At 43.5% G+C, this 18810-nt stretch overlaps 1 pseudogene; it reads right to left on the reverse strand.

The window, feature by feature from the left end:
• Positions 1-7764: 7764 nt before the first annotated feature.
• LOC128068915 (pregnancy-associated glycoprotein 1-like) lies at positions 7765-18448 on the reverse strand (annotated as a pseudogene).
• Between the last annotated feature and the right edge of the window lie 362 nt (positions 18449-18810).

The raw sequence follows: 18810 nt of genomic DNA on the forward strand, positions 1-18810 counted from the left end.
AGGGGTACAGGATGGGGAACACGTGTACACCCATGTTAGATTCATGTCAATGTATGGCAAAATCATACAATATTTTAAAGTAATTAGCCTCCAATTAAAATAAGTAAATTTATATTTAAAAAACGAGTAATTTCCAGGCTGGTGGGTGGGACACAATTAGACTTGGTGCAATTTGAGACTCAATGATTGTTTCCTATAATTCAGACCAGTACTATCAGCTCTCTGATAAAAACTTGAAGGGCATCACCTGTACCTCTCACAGTTCTCTATATGTAGCTCTCTCCTGTGAACTCTAACTATTTAGAGTCATACATCACTCTTCTTGGGGAGACTGTTTGTATCTGCCTAGGTGCACCTTCCATGTATGTGTTGGAAACTATTTGTAGAGTTGGGGTAATTGTAGAAGTCTCCTTGCTTGCCCCCTGCCTCAGGAATCCATTCTCTGCTGCCAGATGTTTGATGTAAAACAATGCTCTTTCATTTGTCTGTTCTACTTTGGAGTTATTTGAGACAGGAGGATAAATGTGTCATTTACTCCTTTATGTCGCCTATAATGGAGGTCCCCTTGCAATCAGAACTCACTGAATGCCTTGGAAACGCTAGGCATTGACTTCTATGCATGGGGGCAAACTTGATTGGGGATATGTGTTGGGGCCTTAGGGAGACCCAGTCTTGCTGGAGAAACAGGCCAATTACAAATAGTATTTGCTATGTGGTCTGTTCAGTTCAGTTCATTCGCTCAGTAATGTCCGACTCCTTGCAGCCCCATGGACTGCAGCACGCCAGGGCTCACTGTTCTTCACCAACACGTGGAGCTTGGGCAAACTCATGCCCATCAAGTTGGTGATTACATGCAACCATCTCATCCTCTGTCAAACTCTTCTTCTCCTGCTATCAATCTTTCCCAGTAACAGAGTTTTTTCTAACAAGTCAGTTCTTCACATCAGTTGGCCAAAGTAATGGAGGTTCAATTTCAGAATCGGTCCTTCCAATGAATATTCAGGATTGATTTCCTTTAGGGTGACTGGGTGGATCTCCTTGCAGTCCAAAGGACTCTGAAGAGTCTCGTCCAACACCACAGTTCAAAATAATCAATTCTTCATCACTCACCATTCTTTATGGTGCAACTGTCATATCCATACATGACAACTGGAAAAATCATAGCTTTGATTATACTGAACTTTTTCAGCAAATTAATTTCTCTACTTTTAAAACGTCTGTATAGGTTTGTCATAGTTTTTCTTCAAATGAGCAAGCATCTTTTAATTTCATGGCTGTCGTCATCATCTGTAGTGATTTTGGAGCTCCTGAAAATAAAGTCTCTCACTGTTTCCATTGTTTCTCCATCTATTTGCCATGAAGTGATGGGACAAAATGCCATGATCTTGATTTTCTGAATGTGAAGTTTAAACCAGATGTTTCACTCTCTTCTTTCACTTTCATCAAGAGGCTTTTTAGTTCCTCTTTAACTTCTGCTGTGAGGGTGGTGTCTTCTGCACATCTGAGGCTATTGATATTTCTACCAGAAATCTTGATTCCAGCTTGTGCTTCATCCAGTTGTGCATTTCGCATGATGTACTCTGCATATAAGTTAAATAAGCAAGGTGACAATATGCAGCCTTTATGTACTCCTTTCCCAATTTGGAACCAGTCTGCTGTTCCATGATCAGTTCTAACTGTTGCTTCTTGACCTGCATACAGATTTCTCAGAAGGCAAGTAAGATGGTCTGGTATTCCCATCTCTATAAGTTTTCCACTGTATTTTGTGATCCACACAGTCAAAGGCTTTTGCATGGTCAATAAAGCAGAAGTAGGTGCTTTTCTAGAAACCTCTTCCTTTTTCTATGATCCAACGAATGTTGACAATTTGATCTCTGGTTCCTCCGCCTATTCTAAATCCAGCTTGAACATATGGAATTTCACAGTTCATGTACTGTTGAAGACTTGCTTGGAGAAATTACTTTGGTAGCATGTGAGATGAGTGGAACTGTGTGGTAGTTGAACATTTTTTGAAATCACCTTTTTGGGGATTGCAAGGAAAACAACAATTCCAGTCCTAAGGGCACTGCTGAGTTTTCCACATTTGCTGGCATATTGAGTGCAGCACTTTAACAGCATCATTTTTTAGGATCTTATATAGTCCTACTGCAATGCCATCACCTCCACTAGCTTTGCTCTTAGTGATGCTTCTGAAGCCCCATTTGACTTTGCATTTCAGGATTGTTTAGCTCTAGGTGAGTGTTCACACCATTGTCGTTATCTGGGTCATCAACATCTTTTTTGTGCAGTTCTTCAAGGTATTCTTTCACCCTCTTCTTAATATATTCTGCTTCTGTTAGGTCCACCCCATGTCTCTCTTTTATTGTGCCCATCTTTGCCTGAAAAATTCCCTCCCTATACCTAATTTTCTTGAAGAGATCTCTGGTCTTTATCTTTCTAATGTTTTCCTCTATTTCGTTGCACTGATCACTTAGGAAAGCTTTTTTTTTTTTTTTTTTTTTTTTTAATCTCTTCTTGCTATTCTTTGGAACTCTGCATTCAGATGGGTATGTTTTTCTTTTATCCTTTGCATTTTGCTTCTCTTCTTTTCTAAGTTATTTGTAAGGCCTCCTCAGACAACCATTTTGCCTATTTGGATTTCTTTTTCTTTGGGATGGTCTTGATGTGATATATACAGATCAAAAAATGAAGATCATAGCATGCAGTTCGATCGCTTCATGGCAGATACCTGAAAACAGTGACAGACTTTATTTTCCTGAGCTTCAAAATGACTATAGATAGTGACTGCAGTTGTGAAAACACACACACACACACACACACACTAGCTCCTTGGAAGAAAAACTATGAAAAACCTGACAGCATACTAAAAAGCAGAGACACGTTATCAGCAAAGGTCTGCAGAGTCAAAGATATGGTTTTACCAGAAATCGTGAGTGGATGTGAGTTGGACCATAAAGAAAGGTGAGTACTAAAGAACTGATGCTTTTAAACTGTGATGTTGGACAAGACTCTTGAGAGTCCCCTAGACTTCAAAGAAATCCAACCAGTCCATGCTAAAGGAAATATGTCCTGAATTTTCATTGGAAGGACCGATGCTGAAGCTGAACGTCAAATACTTTGGCCACCTGATGGGAAGAACTGACTCATTAGAAAAGACCCTGATGCAGGGAAAGACTAAAGGCAGAAGGCAAAGGGGAAGACATAAGATGCAATTGTTGGGTGGCATCAATGACCTGATGAACACTGAGCAATTTCTGGGAGTTGGTAATGGACAGGGAAACCTAGCATGCTGCACCCCATGATACAGCAAAGAGCTGGACATGAATGACACACTGAACTGAACTGATGTACAGAGGACATCATGGAGGAGGCAGAAGTCTTTGGGGTCCAGTCAAGCCTGTGGTGGCACTGGTGGGAGTGGTGAAAGATTTAGGTGGAAGGGGAGGCTTCCCATCCTCTGGTGCAAGTCCTTGAATCCAAGGCAAGGAGCACAAGATTTTGAATTGTTAGCAAACATTGTTTTCTAAAAAACAAACAAACAAACAAACCAAAAAAAAAAAAAAAAAACCCAAAAAACTGTTTTCTGCAGGATTGAGAACTTTGACTGAGTCTGTTCTCTAGATTTTACTGTGGGATATGGAAGGGATATGGAGTGGGCTGAGTCTGCAAAATTTAGGTGACCAGCTGCTGGAGGGCCAGGCTTATGGTAGACATTCTGCACTAGATGGAAAACAAATCCAGAGAAAACGCGCCCCTTTTGGAGTGTGCATGCCAATGTATTACATTGTTTCAGCAGATCACTTCAACGGTGTTTTGGGGCAAGCAAGAAATGCATGATGGGTGGTTTGCTTTTGTCGATTCCTGTGGGTAGCTAGATGACTAAATGTTTGGTTACTTAATTGCATGGTTGGAATTAGGCTTGGGAAAGAAAACTAGATGAGGTCCACACATATTTCGACATTAAACAGCAAGGAAAGGAAGGTTACTATGGCAACTACAGGTAATTTAAACATGAGGGGTCAAATGGGGCAAGATTCATTAAACAGGCTGAGCTTGGACTGTAAAGGTAGCCATAGTTGTTGCTATGACAAATAGCCGTAATAGCTCCTTGTTGCTATGCTGGAGATGTGTGGAACTGACAAGAGACCAAGAGACTTTAGGACTTGCCTTAAAGTGTGATATCAGGTGAGAAGTAGTTGCCAAGAAAAGGCTGGCTGGTAAGCCTGGGAAGGGAGCAATCTGAGCCTGTAATCATTAGCTGTTGTGGGAGCCCAGAAAACAGAAGCATTGGCTCAGTCAGAATTCTGGGTCTGGGTTCTGAAATAGATGTCATTTGGCTTGAATCAATATTTAGCCTTGGGGATGGCAGCCATAACCTCTTAACAGAAGACTTCCTTCTCCCAGGTGGCAGAATAATTCATATTTGTACCAGACTCAGGAAAGCTCACTCAGGGTCACTTGCTCTTTACAGGCATACATGCAATCTAGAAGGTGGAATTATCATCATGATGCCCAGTTTCCAGATGATAAAACTGAGGTTAAGAGACTTGACCAAGCTCATACAGCTAAGCATGTGAAAAGCCAAGCACAAACCCAGGGTAACAGTCCTCAAATTGTGTGTTTTTGCTCCACACCCACTGGGAGTGGTGGGTGGTGATCTGGAAGCAATGCTTAGGCAGAAGCAAGCAATATTCATGTTTAAATTGAAGAAAGTAAGGAAAACCACTAGAACATTCAACTATGACCAAAATCAAATCCCTTATTATTATATAGTGGAAATGAAAAATAGATTCAAAGGATTAGATCAGTTAGCCTGAAGAACTGTGTATGGAGGTTTGTAACATTGTATGGGAGATGGTCATCAAAACGATACTCAATAAAAAAGAATGTGAGAAGGCAAAGTGGTTGCCTGAGGAGGACTTTAAAATAGCTGAGAAAATAAATAAAAGGCAAAGGAGAAAGGAAATAATATACCCAATGGAATGCAGACTTCCAGAGAATAGCAAGGAGAGATAAGAAACACTTCATAAGTGAATAGTGCAAGAATTAGTGGAAAACAATAGAATTGTAAAGAGTATAGATCTCTTCAAGAAAAGTGGAGATACCAGAGGAACACTTCGTGCAAAGATGGGCACAATACTGGACAGAAAATTCAAAGACCTAATAGAAGCAGATGAGATTAAGAAGAGGTGGCAAGAATGCACAGAAGAACTCTACAAAAAAGGCCATAATGATTGGGATAGGGATGATGCTGTGGTCACTCACATGAAGGCAAATATACTGGTTTATGAAGTCAAGTGGGCTTTAGGAAGCATCATTACAGGAAAAGCAGCTAGGGAAGGTGATGAAATTCCAGATGAGCTGTTTAAAATTCCTAAAGAATGAGGCTGTAAATGTGCTGCATTCAATATGTCAAAAAATTTGAAAAACTCAGCAGTGGCCACAGTGCTGGAAAATGTCAGTTTTCATTCCAATGCAAAAGAAAGGCAATTCCAAAGAATGTTAACCTATTATGCCATTGTGCTCATCTTACTTGCTAGCAAGGTAATGCTCAATATGTTTCAATCTAAGTTTCAACAGTACATGAACTGAGAACTTCTAGATATACAAACTGGTTTGAGGAACCAGAGATCAAATTGCCAACATCTATTGGATCATAGAGAAAGCAAGGGATTCCCAGAAAAACATTTCCATCTGCTTCACTGATTATGCTAGTGCCTTCCACTGTGTGGACCACAACAAACTGTGGAAAATTCTTAAGGAAATGGGAGTACCAGATTACCTTACCTTTCTCCTAACAAGTCTGTATTAGGTCAAAATGCAGAAGTTAGAATCAGACACAGAACAACTGAAAGATTTAAAATTGGGAAAGAAGAAATACAAGGCATACATTGTCACTCTGGTTATTTAAATTATATGTAAGATACATCATTCAGTATGCTGGTCTGGATAAATCCCAAGCTGGATTCAAGATTGCTGGGAGAAGTATCAACATCCAGAAACATGAATATGACACCACCCTAATAGCACAATGCAAAGAAGAACTAAAGAGCCTCCCGATGAGGAGAGGAGATGGCAAAACTAGCTTAAATTCAACATTCAAAAAACTGTTCACTAAAAGACACTCAACATTCATGGCATCCAGTCCCACCACTTCATTGCATATACATGAGGGAAAATTGGAAACAGTGGCAGATTTTATTTTCTTGGGCTCCAAAATCACTATGGACCTTGACTGCAGCCGCAAAATGAAAAGACACTTGCTCCTTGGAAGGAAGAAAGGCTATGAAAAACCTGCACAATGTATTAAAAAGCAGTGACTCACTTTACAACAGAGATCTGTAGTGTCAAAGCTATGGTTTTTCCAGTAATCATGTACAGATGTGATATCTGGACCATAAGAAATGATGAATGCCAAAGAATTGAGCTTTTGAACTGCGGTGCTTGAGGAGATTCTTGAGAGTCCCTTATACCACAAGAAGATCAAACCAGTCAGTCTGAAAGGAAATCAACCTCTGACCCCTGTTGTCTCAGCTGAGGCATCTACTAAGGGCCTCCAGGTGGAAAGAACGTTTGGTTCCACTGCAAAAGTGCCTAACATGGCAGCTCCAAGCAAACAGTTTGTAGCCCCACTTATGGTGAAGATCAGAAAGGCTGAAGGCTCTGTGTATCCTGGGTCTCCCGATACATGCACTGCATTATCCCCAACAGCATTGGAGGGCAAGGAAGGGGCATTCTTGGCCTTAGAGGAGGGGGATGGCTCAAGGATCCACTGGGGCCATTACTTACCAAGTAGGACTGGAAAGGACAGAGCAGGCATATGCGTCAGAGGCCTGGTAACTGGGTGTGGGACAAAGGGAACCAGCTCTACATGAAGTACCTCACCCCAGCTTCCCTGGAGGAGAACCCCAGTGATAAGTTTATCTGAGATGGGATGAAGAGAGTCTATTTCATAACCCTTATAATTCCTCTGAATGAGGAAGTGGTGGAGTTGGTGGCTCATGACAGACTCTTCCATGGCCTAGACTATCCCCCAGTCACTTTCTTTGGCTCTGCCTTTCCCCAACTTCACTCATGTAGTTCTGGAGGAAATTGACAATCATGTGTGCTGCTGGGTCAGGGTCAATGACCACGTAAAGCCAATCACAGGACCTCATGGCCCTGCCAGCATGGCTGATCTAATCTGTACACGTGATCTGAGGTGGGTCATTCAGAGAACACCCTCGAACTCTGATGTCTTCAATCTTTTCTTTCCTTATTGGAGATGCCTTCAGGATATAAAACCCTAGGGCAGGTAGCTTGGATTATCTCAATAGGTGCAGAAGCCTTAAGGAAGAAATCTGTAAGGCTAAAACTATCAAAGAAGAAGGAATGAAACAGTGAGGGTGTGAAATAGAGAACTGATGACTTCTGATTTCTTGGGTCCAGTCACTGAGATCTTTGTATTTGCTCTGATTCTTCTGTCCTGGATTCCCACAATCATTTCAATGAGTCTCCCCTTTCCTTAAATCCAGCTGGAGGTGGGCTTCTCTCAACTGTGATTCAGACTTTGTTCTAGATCCTTCCCGATCTTTGTACACCTCCAAGACACAAACAGAGGCACCTGTTTGTTTCAGCGCCCTTATGATTGAAACCCTTTATTATTTAATGAGAATAGGGTGTGCAGACCAACAAATACAGTTCACCAGCATCCTGGGCAAGAGTACCCTAAGTGTGAGTGATTGCTCGAAATGGCCTTACTGATTCCTGAACCACTCCAAGCATTTATACTGCCTGTGCCAGGCCAATCCTGTCATTTCCTCTACCAAAGACTGAGAAAGACAGCATCATGAAGACATCATCCAGGATCCAGGTCTCTCTAGATGTCCTCACTGTATTCTCTTTAAAGGTGGTATAGCAGTGGCCTCTAGAATCCTGGAGGAGTCAGAGACACACACCAGTCAGCATGAGCCCTTAGGTGTGACTCCCAAAAATATCCAGACCCACCACAATTCTAGGTTTTATTTTCCTCTTTTGGTAAGTATCAAGGGATTTTCTCATTAGCAGGGGATATGAGATTTCATCCACAACCAAAAATGGCCAAGACATGAGGTTGTCATGAGGAAGGGTGTGGGGAAAGGGAGGACTGGGAGTTTGAGACACAGAGGAATGATAAACAACAAAGTCCTACAGAAAAGCATAAGGAAGTATATTAAATATCCAGTCATAAACCACATGAAAAAGAATAAGGAAAAAATATATATTTCTATATGTGTATAAATGAGTCACATTGCTGTGCAGTAGAACTTAACTCAACACTGAAGATTAGCCACACTTCAAAAAAATTTTATTTTATTTTTTTAATTTTATTTTTTTTAATTTTTATTTTTGCTTTATTTTACTTCACAATACTGTATTGGTTTTGCCATACATTAACATGAATCCATCACGGATGTACATGAGTTCCCAATTCTGAACCCCCCTCCCACCTCCCTCCCCATATCATCTCTTTGGATCATCCCCGTGCACCAACCCCAAGCATCCTGTATCCTGTGTCCATAGTTCTCTCTCCCTGTTTCTTTCCTTCTGACTCCTGCTCCTTGTTTCTCTGCAGAGAATGCTGGTTCTCCTCCTGCGTCACCACAATCCATACTTTATTAAACAACTTTATTTTTTATTGGGGTATAGCAGATTAACAATATTCTGAGTTTCAGGTGGACAGTAAATGGACTCAACCATATGTATCCATGTATCCTGATCCCAAAAATACCCCTCCCATACAGGTTGTCATATAATTAAGCCTAGTTCCCTGTGCCACACAGTAACTCGTTGTTGGTTATCCATCTTAAATAGAGCAGTGCCCACAATGCAATCTTGAAGACTTAACTTAGGAACTCTGGGAAGCTTCCTTCAGCCTGCACTCATCCTCTTTGGCCACTCCACATTTGGTTGGGTGATATACTCTGATTCCCCATCCCCATCCCCACTGGTCAGTCTGTGGCCCTCATCACCCCGAGTAAGTCCTCAGTGCTCCAATGCAGACCACCTTGGGATGCCATTTGCATGGAATCCAGTGCAGTTTTGCCTAGAACCAAGCAACCCTCCATATGGCTCCATGAGTAGAATTCCTGAAATTCCCTCCCTTCCTCAAAGTCTTCTTTGAGCCCATCAGCCAGCTCTTAACTCCCCTATGGAGCTGACATGAAGCCTCCACCCTGTGCTGGGGCTAAGCAGTCACTGTGCACCCTTTATTCACATTAGCATCCAGCCTCCCCACAGAGGGGTCAGGTAGCCTGACTCACAAAGTGGGCACCCGGCCAAAGCTAGGGGAAGATGCATCTGAGAACTATGGTGACCATGTGATTTATCGTCCAAACCAGGAGAACTGAGAGAAGTGAAGGGAGACTGTTAATCTCTATGGTGGGACAGCACACTGGGACTGTCCCCAGCCTTTCTCCTTGTGACATGACTTATTTCAAGGTTGCTAGGGCTGATTTTCCGTGTTCTTCCATCTGAGGGTTCAGATCGAACTGAATCTCTTTGAGGGCTGAGGACCTGAGTGTTCCCTTCTCCTTGTGACTCAAACTATGCCAGCATGGTATGCTGTCTCCACATTTATTTCAGGATGATCAGTGTCCCAGATGGCCCTTTACTCTCAGGTGGCTCATCTTGTGGGAGGCTCTGGCCAGCCCCAGGGCTCAGCATCTGCAGTAGTGCGAGATGGCCTGAGAGGGCACCCTCCTCCCAACAGCAGTTCAAGGTTTTCTGCAAGTTCCTATTTGAGAACCACCCCTCAGGGTTCTCCCCTCACCTTGAGGATGTAGGCTTGAGCTGGGCCTGGGTAGTTGATACCATTGATGGTGAGGATAACAGAGGACAGGGTATTGACTGCAAAACATGAAACATAGTGCTGTTAGAGAGAGAGGGAGAGAGGTTGGCCCTGGAGATCCTTCTTGTGTGTGGAGACTGGGAGTGACCCTGGGGCATGACTCTTCACCTCGGAACCCCATGGTGTGGCATCGATGATATCCAGGATGTTATTGACCAGTCTTCTTGCACCAAGGATCAGTGATGTCCTGGTATCCACAAAGGCCTCGCAGTCTCCAGAACAAGCAATAACCTTTCTTTTCATGGAGATGCTGAGAGACAGTGTGACAAAGCAGGAATCAAGGTCACTCTGAGTCTCCCCAGAGCTGCCCGCTTCCCGACTGTCTCCTAAACAGCCCTCCATCTTTTGTGCTGACTCTTTTCCCTTGCTCTCGACACAGCACCTTCCTTGACATCCTTGAATGCAGTACTTGACAGAAGCTGGTCTTCCTAGATAGAAGAGTCCCCTTCCCTTTGACTAGCAAATTTCTTATCATCTTCCAAATTCCAGCTTAATTGTCATTGATTCAGGGAAGTCTTTCCCTTGGTGTTTATCAGTCTCCTGTCTTGGTCACTTTCTGTAGACCCTTCCTCATGTCTGCTGCTGCTAAGTCGCTTCAGTCGTGTCTGACTCTGTTTCACCCCATAGACGGCAGCCCACCAGGTGCCCCCATCCCTAGGATTCTCCAGGCAAGAACACTGGAGTGGGTAGCCACTTCTTTCTCCAATGCATGAAAGTGAAGTTGATCAGTGGTGTCCCACTCTTTGTGACCCCATGGACTGCAGTCTATTTGGCTCCTCCATCAATGGGATTTTACAGGCAAGAGTACTGGAGTGGGGTGGCACTGCCTTCTCCATGTCTCATTTCTAGCATGTACCAAAGTCACAATTCACTATCTTGCCCTCACATCTAAGAAGTCAGATGCACATGAAAGGACACACATACACATACGGAACTGTGACTTGGGTATATGCTCATGATACACACACACATGTTCATGTCTAGCATGTACCAAAGTCACAATTCACTAACTGTGTGTGTGTGTGTCATTTCTTGTGCATCTGCCTTCTTAGATGTGAGGGCAAGTTTTATTCTTTTTGCCTCCCTAAAGTGCCTGGCACACAGTGGATGACTAATGCTTGTCTTTTTAGTGAGTGAATGAAGACAGTGAAAATAATGAATGAAAAACATCCAGAGAGCTGTATCTGGTGGGGAACAAATAATGGGTCAACTACAGAGTGAAGATCCAGATTCACGAGGACAGCAGATTCTCATAATGGTGGGAGAGAAGGGCTCCTCTGGGAGAGAGTGTTTCCCAGCACTGCTCATATAATCACCTCAGACCCTGAGTCCTTAGCCAGGAAATACATGACTAGCCCACAGAAACTCCAAAGGACAGGTCAGCTGTTGTCTGAGGGTATCACACAGAATCCTGTCTATTATGCCTATTGTCCTCCGGTCACCCCTGGATCCCACCTTCCTGATTCTCTGTTATAGCCCCTGCCCCACTGTGTGCCCAGGTGGGTGGGGTGTCTTTTTTATTAGTTGCTTTCAAGTCATAAGACTGCAGCCAACCTCTCTCCACTGCTGAGTAGCTGCTCCCTAAGGAGATCAGTTTTCCACATTTGCTCAGGACTTTCACCATTTTTAAACCGACATTTATCTGTACTGAGAACTTCCTTGGTCCCAGGTAGCCTTGGACAATTGGTCATCTTATAACTCTGTTCACGCTGGTGTAATCCTCCCTGATCCTCTGTTCACCACACTGCAGCGTCCTCTAACCATGTTCCATGCCTCACAGAGTAGTGGGTGCAACCCTCTCCCAGCTGCACAGAGCTCTCTGGACCCTTTTAGGATCCTGGTCAGAGCCCTGGTCAGAAGGCCTGGGGATTATGAACCCATGGGTTGTTTGTATATCTATGTGTTTGTGTGTTTGTTTGTATATGTGTTTGTATGTATCTCTAATGTGCTTTCGTGTCTCTGACTAGCTATACATGTTTATATGTGTCTCTGTTTATATGTCTGCTTGTGTGTTTCCATGTGCCTGTGTGTCTCTCTGGGTCATTGTGGATGATGTACATGTCTGTGTCACTATGCATCTGAGAATACATTTGTGTGTGTCTGCCTGTGTCCATGTACAGATATGGAGCATCACTTGGGCTGACCCTCAGAAGGAGAGACTTACAGGTCCATGTTTACACTCCAGTCTCCCATTTGGATCAATGGTACTCAGTTGAGTGCTCCCTGGTAGTAGACTTTGTCCACCCCACCAAGCATCACCACACTGCCCTTCCCCTGCATCTGTAGAGAGAAAAGAAGGGCCTATCTTTGGAAGACAGTAACAACAGCACTGTTGGAGAGCTTGTGTTTGTGCTTGTCTCCCCACCAAGGCCCTAATAAGGTCTCCATCTACAGATGTAGAAATCAAGGCTAGGAGTGATTGAGAACCATACTGAGGTCAGTTCAGTTCAGTTCAGTCACTCAGTCATATCCGATTCTTTGTGACCAAATGAATCGCAGCATGCCAAGCCTCCCTGTCCATCACCAACTCCCGGAGTTCACTCAGACTCACGTCCATTGAGTCTGTGATGCCATCCAGCCATCTCATCCTCTGTCGTCCCCTTCTCCTCCTGTCCCCAATCCTTCCCAGCATCAGAGTCTTTTCCAATGAGTCAACTCTGCATGAGGTGGCCAAAGTACTAGAGTTTCAGCTTTAGCATCATTCCTTCCAAAGAAATCCCAGGGCTGATCTCCATCAGAATGGACTGGTTGGATCTCCTTGCAGTCCAAGGGACTCTCAAGAGTCTTCTCCAACACCACAGTTCAAAAGCATTAATTCTTCAGCAATCAGCCTTCTTCACAGTCCAACTCTCACATCCATACATGACCACAGGAAAAACCATAGCCTTGACTAGATGGACCTTTGTTGGCAAAGTAATGTCTCTGCTTTTCAATATGCTATCTAGATTGGTCATAACTTTTCTTCCAAGGAGTAAGCGTCTTTAAATTTCCTGGCTGCAGTCACCATCTGCAGTGATTTTGGAGCCCCCAAAAATAAAAAGTCTGACACTGTTTCCCCTGTTTCCCCATCTATTTCCCATGAAGTGATGGGACCGGATGCCATGATCTTCGTTTTCTGAATATTGAGATTTAAGCCAACATTTTCGTTCTCCTCTTTCACTGTCATCAAGAGGCTTTTCAGTTCCTCTTCACTTTCTGCCATAAGGGTGGTGTCATCTGCATATCTGAGGTTATTGATATTTCTCCCAGCAATCTTGATTCCAGCTTGTGTTTCTTCCAGCCCAGCGTTTCTCATGATGTACTCTGCACATAAGTTAAATAAGCAGGGTGACAATATACAGCCTTGACGTACTCCTTTTCCTATTTGGAACCAGTCTGTTGTTCCATGCCCAGTTCTAACTGTTGCTTCCTGACCTGCATATAGATTTCTCAAGAGGTAGGTCCGGTGGTCTGGTATTCCCATCTCTTTCAGAATTTTCCAAAGTTTATTGTGATCCACAGAGTCAAAGGCTTTGGCACAGTCAATAAAGCAGAAATAGATGCTTTTCTGGATACTGAGATCAGTAACTGGCTAATGAGTGGTACAGAGGAGGTTAGAAGCTGATTCACATGGCTGGACTCCACGCACTATGTCTTCTGAAGAGGCCCAGGACCTCCTGATACCTGTGCACTCAGAAACCCTCAGATGACAGGGTGCTAAAGAATTTTTGCTTTCCCCTTGTCCAGCTTGTCATTTTTCAGGAAAATCAAAGCTTGGGAATGCTAAGAATGTGGGTTCAGATCACCCACATTTGGCTCCGATGGCCTGTGACCTCTACTGTCCAAAGGGCTTCACACTCAGAAGGGACTCCACCTTTGCTCTCCCTGTCTTAAAATGACTAATATTTCTTGAACAAGGGATCCTGCATTTTGTTTTGTGTCCCAAACTTTCCTTTTCACTGGCTCCTGCAAATTGGGCAGCTTGACCTGGGCTTCCAGTGAAATGATAATGAGGAAAAATAGATATCCACCATCCTTCTCCTTCCTTCCTTATCAAATAGACAAGCAAATCATATTGCTTTTACCTCCAACTTGTTTCCTGTTGCCTTCCATTAGTCTTCCTCCTCACTCACTCCCCTAGACCAAGTTACTGCTCTTGAGCCCAGGAGCAGGGAGGTGTTCCATTAAAACATTACTTATAAAAACCAGGGGTGATGCCAGGTGATCCCTGGAGCCATAGTTATCCTGGGATATATTATCTCTCAGGATACTTTTTCATCAAGTGTTCTATAATTTTCATGCAACTGAAAGCATCTTAGTTAATTTGGAGAAAGCAATTGTCCATCTCAGCCTTACTTGCTCTAGTAGAAAGCAAAAACCGGCTCAGAAATGGCATCTTGATTCTTCATCTTGTCAAAGATGGGGATGGCTCCAGAGAAGGATATGTTGGTGTAGTTCAAGCCCAGGATGCCATTAAAAGGTATACCCTCAAACCCATATTCTGCCATGCTTAGACCAAACGGCTGATCAGTGCTTACAAGGTCCCCAATCTGTGGGATAATAGAGTGTTCCCACTTACAGTTACGTGAAGTGGGGCTAGAACTGGGCTGGGTGCATTGCCGTTAGATCCTCAAAGCAGAATTGAGGATGGGCTGTGTCTTTGACAGTTAGATCAAGCTGGGAGGGGAATTTTGTTCCATTTGTGAGAGACTTTGAATTTTAAAACATCTGCCCCTCTGAAAAACACCACCTGAGTGAGTCAAATTGGCCTTATGGCTTCTGTTCATGTGGGGAAACCAAGAGTCAGGTCAGGACCCATTGGTGCCTCCTTCTGGACAAAGCAGTCGAGGGCAAGATAGCCTTCTCTTTGGCATGATGTTATGACAGGAACAGACTGCATTCTCTGTAAGGTACTGTCGATTCTGCATCTGTCCTGGAAGACAGAAGCAGAAAACACAATCTTACTTGCAGGGTTCTATGAAATTACTGCCTGGAAAATTCACTTTTGGGGATATATGTGTATTTCTGTGAGTATGTGTGAAAGAGAAAGAGAGAAAAGTAACTACTCAGGTACTTTGGAGAGGCAGGCCATAGGTTTTATTAGACTCTCAAAGGTCTCCTAGTGTGAGAACTCATTTATCAAGGCCCTGACATGTCTGGCTTCCTGTTTTGCACTCTGAAAACTTCAAGCTCTTAACTGCCCCCAGTGTGCCCAAATCAGTTTTATCATGTCCCAAGCACCCCACAGCAAAACAAGTGCAGTCTTGAAAAGCCAGCCCAGCTCCACCACTTACTGTATGTGTAATCTTTGCAAGGCCCTTGCTATCTGCATCTCAGTTTCCTCATATGTCTCATGAGCTAATCAGATCACCTGCTGTGTGGGGTTGTTGCAAAATAAAGCAATCATTACCTGAGAGTGCCTGGAACAGTTTGTCAACATAAAAGTGGGTGCTTTTATCCCGTCCTCTCGCTCCCAGAAAAATGAATCTTGAACTGCTCATGGGCAGAGGAGCTGCAAGTCCAAACCTCAAGTCACTCTCTGTCTTAGCTAATTTGCTTGCTCGTGTGTCACCATGGGCACTGCCTCCTCAGAGACATGATCCTTTGGTTAAGATGGCCAATATCTATGGGAGTTAGTCTAGGAAGGGTCAGGCCAGATGGTCCTGCATCTGTTTGGCAAGAAGGGGTCACCATAGCCAGTCCTGACTCAGCTTCTGTTTACAAGTTACCTGAATGGTGTCATAAGCAAGAAACCCCTTCATGCTCCCAGATCCATAGACGATGCTGAAGGTCTTCTTGGTAGGGCGGAAGGTGGGAGACTTGTAGTGTCTGAACCTAACTTGTGTAGCTGCAGACACAAGAGATGAGTGCCATCAGGTGTCAAGGGTGGAAAACGGCAGCAGGGCAAGTGAAGGATGGTCGGGGTACAGAGTGTCTGTACTCACAACAGGCTGGACTGGGGCAAATTGGGAGGGCACCCACAAGTCAGATGAGCCTGTGTCAAACAAAACCTAGAATTCCTGAGGGGGTGTTCCAATGATATTGTTACCCACGTAGAGATTCTAAAGGAAGAAGGAGGGAGTGGGTTAGTGCAAAATGGGCTACCCTCTATTCCCACACTGCTGCCTCCCTCTGAATGTCACATATCCCTTGAGATCACTTTCAAACCACTGTGCAGCTCACAGCCTTTGATCACAGAGGTGCTTGCATTTGATTTTTTTTTTTTTTTTTTTTTTGTTTTTTCCTGTGCTATATTGTATGCTGGATATTGATTCTATGACCAGGCGTTGAAGTAGTACCTCCTGCATGGGAAGCCCAGAGGCATAACCACTGGGCCTCCAGGACCACTGGACACCCAGGGAAGTCCTGGTTCCTTCATTTGAGAAGCCCTATAGTCTCTTCAAACTCAGCCTTAGCATCCCCTTCTCCAGGAGGTCCTTCTTGATCAACCCTAGCCACTCCCTCCAAATCAGACCACATTCGATCAACACCACACAGGTGACCCTATCATTTGACATGTATTTACTCTTTGTCTATCTCTCAGGCTTGCATGGGCATTATTGAAGACAAAATAAACCCTTTTCTAATCTAAAAACAATAAGCACTGTGTTCGATTCTGATTGCCTTACCCAGAATACGGATTCAGTAACTTTTTACTGCTGTGGTTCTTGCATCTGTGGAAACTGAATTCCTCCTCCTGGGGATTCACAGTTGCTTTGCAGTTGGTTCTACCTTTTGATCAGAGATGGTTCATTCTTCATCTGTAACTGAATGTCCCCCTTAATTCAGAATGATCTGCTACTGCTGCTCCTACGTCACTTCAGTCATATCCGATTCTGTGCAACCCCATAGAGAGGAGCCCACCAGGCTTCCCCGTCCCTGGGATTGTCCACGCAAGAACATTGGAGTGGGTTGCCATTTTCTTCCCCAATTCAGTTAAGTGAAAAGTGAAAATGAAGTCGCTCAGTCGTATCCAACTCTTAGCGACCCCATGGATTACAGCCTATCAGGCTCCTCCATCCTTGGGTTTTTCCAGACAAGAGGACTGAAGTGGGTCACCATTGCCTTCTCCTCAGAAGGAAGAATCTCCATCAAACTAATGACACATCTTTGACGGAGAAATGCATGTTTTCCTGCCACCTAATAGTTTCTGGGCCCAGTCACCAAGACCAAGAGTTGAAGATGATAGTGTCTTCTCTGGATGGGGCCTCTGTTGCCCAGGGTTTCTGCCTCCTGTAGGAGCCCCAGCCCCGACATCCCACCTGTCACCTCCAGATCAGCCCCAGTTCTAGGCTAATGCACCAGGGTCACTTTGGAGCACCATCCTCCCAAAACCTCACATCCATGATGTTCCTCAGGGGGTGAATAGTTATATTTGAGTGATGAGAAGAAATCTGGGACATTCTCTAAGCATGTTCCTTAAGGAAATTGTTCAGCATGTTTTTTTCACTGAGGATTTTTCTCATGATCTTCACTTTTGTTAGAGGTATCCTTTCATCAAGCACTTGACAAAAAAAACAAAGAAGAAGCTACAATTAGCTGTCAGTGTTAAGAAATAACTGTCATTGCAATGGCACTGTGTATTTTCCAATCATTTTTATGAGTCACCTTATCATCAGAATTTTATACATATCCCATGGCAAAGACATAGGTTTGAATAAAGATTCTGTTCTGTAATGTTGGGTAGGCTGTATGAACATGTGGGGTCTCCATCTCACCTCAGTAAAATGGTGGAATGTAATGATTTAAACCCTCCAAATAGGACATCTTGGGGATAAGTGAAATGATGTATATAAGGTGCCTGATAAATAGGAAGTCTCAACAATTAAAGACACTAGCATCACTGTTGCCATCCCACTGTATCCTTCTCATAGAAGCTCAGGGAAGGAGGTAGAAGGGGGATTTCTATTCTCTTTTACAAGGGAGCAATTTAAAATGAAAAGGTTTGTGAAATGGCTGTGGTCACACTGTATAAGCAGGTCTCTCAATCTCTCTCCCAGTTGAAAAAGAAGAGATATTTGAAAAAAGAATCCAGGAAATAGGGAACAAGTAAGGGAAAAGTAGAGGCTCGAGAAGGAAGGATGAGTCAAATGAAATTTAAAAGAAAACAACACAGAGAGAAAGACACTCAGAGCCTTCCAAAGAGATGGAGAGATAAATGATGATGATATAGTGATGCAGACATAGACATATACACACTGAAGTAGCGAGGGAACAAAGAGAACATACTAAATAAAATGTAGAAAGTGCTCTTCCACAGGACCACACTGACATCTGCACTGACTGTGCACTGAACAACTGCAAGGAGTTCCAGTTTCAATAGGTCATGACATGACTGGACCCCAAGAGTTGTACAGCTATGCAAATCTACACCAAGACCCTTGGGACCCACAGTTCGTATAGCAACATATTTATCAATGAGTAAGGGTTGACTTTAAGATTATCAGGGAAATATCCCATTCCCTTCTAAAACTGATGAATAGAATGCTCAGATGAAAAGAAAAATCACAAAAAGGAAGATGATGTGGCTTACAGTCTCCCTACTTACATGAATCTGCAATCTGAGAAGGCCACGAGGTCGAGGAGCACAAGCCACTTCATGCTTCTTTCCTGGCTCCAAGGACTCAGGGAAGTTCAGGTTCTTAGCATGTAATGGTGACCTGGATTCCTTAGTTATATATGCCCTGACATGCCCAAGATTAGCCCTTTAGGCCAACAATAGGTCTGAAAAAAAAAAACACAAATCTCTTGATAAAATGTTTACCTTCATCAGTGTCCTTGGTGAGTGGACTTTGAAGCTTTTCAAAATACAGAGAACTGAACTGCAATCACTTCCTTAAACTTGGTTGGAAAATCAAACTGATCTGTATGGACATCTAAGAAGATGGAGAACCTTGCCTGCTTGGAGAAAAATACTGCTAAGAACATCATGAAAATGGATACTGAAGGCCATGCTCGACATC

Source organism: Budorcas taxicolor, chromosome 25 (assembly GCF_023091745.1).
Source record: "Budorcas taxicolor isolate Tak-1 chromosome 25, Takin1.1, whole genome shotgun sequence".
Taxonomy (NCBI): domain Eukaryota; kingdom Metazoa; phylum Chordata; class Mammalia; order Artiodactyla; family Bovidae; genus Budorcas; species Budorcas taxicolor.